General features: G+C 38.7%; 1 pseudogene; it reads left to right on the forward strand.

Annotated features, from left to right (window-relative positions):
* The first annotated feature begins 1,481 nt into the window (after positions 1-1,481).
* The window catches only part of LOC135214689 (matrix metalloproteinase-20-like), a 35,489-nt pseudogene continuing 32,906 nt past the window's right edge, over positions 1,482-4,064 (forward strand).

Raw genomic sequence — 4,064 nt, forward strand, 5'->3', positions numbered from 1 at the left:
AACCCACCCTCCAAAATGTCTGTCACTGGTCATTCTATAATCAGTAGTGTGTGCAGATGTATTATATATTAGTTTCATCTGGTATCTCATATATTGGATCTAGACCCAAAATCTAACAAGCAATTAGTGGTGCTTGTTAAGTAAGCCACCCGTATATTTTCGGGAAACGGTCAGTTTCACAGTTTACAAGTATAGTCCTAAATACCAGTAGGGGTTACAATCGGTATCTCGTTCGTTGCATCTCAATGGTCCGGGCTGCCGGTCTACTCATAGGTCACGTTGCTTGGTTTTGGCCTAAAGTCTATACACGAAAGTCTTTAGAGTTATTGTGGACGCACTTATTCTCAAGTAGTGGGTAAATCCAATGGTGCAACTCGGACGGAAACGATCTGGAGGACGTTCTGCGAATCAAAATGAGTCAAAGGGTTTGCGATGAGGAAAAGTTGACAGAAAATCGGTCAAAGGAAATACTGTTCTGTTTAATGCGCACATTATTTATTTCTTGCATTTTCCTTCTAATAAATAAATCATAAATAACCTATCCTAATATTCCTGTATCTTTTCCTCAATGCAAAACACCTATTTTCAGACATCTTGATGCTTTCCTAACCCCCTCAACAAGAACAACAACAACATCAACAATGAATTAGGTTTTAGGCTACTTCCCGAGTAAGCGAAAAAGGAAAAAGTAGTAATTCCTATACTGGACTGCATATTTATCTTTTCAAAACTATACCTACCAACCGTAAAGCTCGTTATGTTGGTGGATGTATATTGGATATATTGAAATGACCCATAAAAGCTTCTGTGACCTGAAAATCCAGAACCAGCTCCGTTTTCTGGTCGAGATGCTGTAATACTCGGACAAAAACGACATGAAATCGTGTCTAAGAATTCTGATGATATCAATGTTAATTTAACGTTAATTCATCCTCTCTCTACAACGCATGAAAAGTAATTATACGTGAATTAACACGAGAACGTTTGCTATTCACTCAGAAAGCTTCTTGCGCAATGGAGACCTTTTGACACTGACCTCGTCTATATTTTTGTTACGCTTTGATGCGAATCGGAAAAAATGTTAAGTGTGTCAGCCAGGATACTGGTTTATATGAACTCATTTATCTCACACACACACAAACATTTTATATATTTATAGATATATATATATATATATAAATATATGATATATATATATATATATATATATATATATATATATATATATATATACATACATACATATATACTATACATATATAAACAAATATATGACTATAATATATATATATATATATAAGGCAATTTCTCTACTTCCTTGTTTATTATGCATAGCCAGGGTCGTTTCTAAGGGAAGCGTACATGACGTAAAACAGAGCTATGATTGCAAAAGTTAACAGGACCATCCACTAGCTGGCATCTCACAGAGCGGGCAATATAAAGGCGTTTGGCACCCCAGTCAGTTCAGAGGAAAAGGTTCATAGCACCAGTCCCTCAGTTCTTCTGCTTATTTTTCTGTTTAAGTTATCAGCATTAATTAATTAACGAACCGTCGGCGTGAACACATAGGATTTGTTCTCTTAAAAGGTTATGATGGCGTGGACGGCAATCTTATTAACGATGTCCATTACAGCGGCAGTGTCAAGGTCTCAACCTCTTCGGATCACCGGAAAGACGTCGGCACTCGTAAGTTGAGATGTCTTTGTTTGTCATCAGTTTTATTCCACTTTTTTTGCGAGTGTGCTTTTGTGAATGCTGGTGTAAGCGTGACATTTTTGGGTCTGGAAGCCACATGCATCCCGGATCAAGTGCCACGGTGGAAGCCCGCAGTGCCATAAAAAGATTTACGTGAGAAAATTCATTCAGAAGTCGCAACATCATCTCGTGCAGTTGAGTATAATACACTAAGCTGATTAACAGCTCTCCTAGGGCGGCTGGCCCGAAGGATTAGATATTTTTAATTGGCTAGGAACCAATTGGTCACCTAGCAACGGGACCTACAGCTTATTGTGGGATCCGAACCACATTATATCGAGAAATGAACTTCTATCACCAGAAAAAAATTCCTCTGATTCCGCGTTGGCCGAGCCGAGAATCGAACTTCGCACCACCGGATTGGTAGCCGGGCGCGAAAACCACTCGTCCAAAGGAACTATCTCGTGAAGTAATAGCATCAACTGTGGATCAGCTAAGTTGCCAAGTATATCAAATGTTTTAATGCTCTGGCATTTTTTCCGCCACCCGAAGTCATTGCCGCATTTGAAACGCTTCCGGACGATGGTGATGTAACCGAAGAATTCGCTTCTTTCTTACTTTCTTTGAAAGAACCTATATTGGTAGTATATATACACCGAGGAAGGGGAGCACGCCGCAGGAGAGGAGGAAAGCCCCTTTTCTCAATAGGTCTTTGGAACGTACGAGAACGCGTCTTGCAAAATTTACCATGATCTAGTAATGGAACAGAGGGTCTCCATAGTGCTCTAGGATCGTCGTTATCAAGCACACACCCAAATCTATGGAAGCTACGTTCAGCATTACGAAAAGAAGAAAGCCTGACTCAAACGAAAAAGGTTGTCGAAGAGTTCGCTGGTCTCCGAAAGACCGAATAGCACGGAGATTGATTGAACGAGTGCCACGATGTTACAGATTTCTTTTTCTGCTCCATTTCCTTCCTCTTTTCGTCTCTTAGCGTTTCTTTTATCCCTCGTTTCACAAACGTTTCATTTTGTTTTTACAAACAAAACAACAAACAAACGTTTCGCTTCCCCTTGCAAAGGAATAATACCGAAATGATGCCCCGTAATGTAAGCTATTCCAAAGAATCATATCGAAATTATACGATCATTAGCTAAACCAACCGTCTATAATGGAATTAATATTAGTTCTATAATTCTGAACCATACAAGAAAACGGACATATTACGTATACATAGCTCCACTACGTAACGAGAATCGGAAAAAAAAGAACTTTACAGGTTGAATACACACACTTCCTAGTAGGCCTTGTATCTCAACAGATTAAAAAAATAATGAAAAACCAGGAAATAAATGGAAATAAAAATTGACCGCTGCCCTTTCTGTGAACGACGGCGCTCCTTTACATTATATATCCCCGAGATGACATTTCACGGCAACACAATAATACAAGACGAAGAATCATAATACAAGAAGAAGAATCAAGACGGAGGTGGGGGCGGGAGCGGGGGAAGAAGACGCAGACTTGTGCCACCGTCTCCGAAAACGTACGAATGAGCCCTCGCCGATATTTTGCAAATGAAGCTCCTCTTGCGTGCTTGTGAAACTAAATGTTCATTATTATTATTATTATTATTATTATTATTATTATTATTATTATTATTATTATTATTATCGCTGTTGTTGTTGTTGTTGCGCACCCAGTCGTAAGGAACATCTCATTATCTAACAGCTTCCTAACGAAACTTCTTCTCAAAATTCCCCCAAAATAGAGAAAACTAATAGAGTAAAATACAGACTAAAAATACCGAAAAAATGTCAACAAACAAACAACCACACACATGACCAGCAACTGAGGATATAGTGAAAAAGAATAAGGCCGAAGGGCGTGACACTTTTCAGTAGCACATCACAGCATCTTTACCATTCGAGAATCGTTCCCGATAGCATTACCAAGGATACTGGTTGTTCCACAGTACCACAGTGGGGGGAACGAAGGGTATTGAATGATGACCATGGTAACGATAATAACAGACCAATTTTACTATTTAATCGTTTAAACAAAAAAATAAACAGATATGTATCACAGTATCCGTTATGGCTGGTGCATACACGGACTGCACACATTCTTGGTGTTTTGAGTATGATTGGGTCTTGAATTAATAAACTCCTCATTGTCTTTTTTATCGCCTTTTTTTTTTGGTTGGAACTTTTAAGAATGTCGGTAATTACTCCACAAGAGTAAACTTATTTTATTTCGTTGTTGCCGAGGCACAAATGCAGTTCAGATCGCACGTATTAGATAAAAATAGTGCTGAAGGCTGATGCACAATGACAAACTATGCACTTCTCAATATTAAACAAGTGTGT

This window comes from Macrobrachium nipponense, chromosome 46, assembly GCF_015104395.2.
Source record: "Macrobrachium nipponense isolate FS-2020 chromosome 46, ASM1510439v2, whole genome shotgun sequence".
Taxonomy (NCBI): Eukaryota; Metazoa; Arthropoda; class Malacostraca; order Decapoda; family Palaemonidae; genus Macrobrachium; species Macrobrachium nipponense.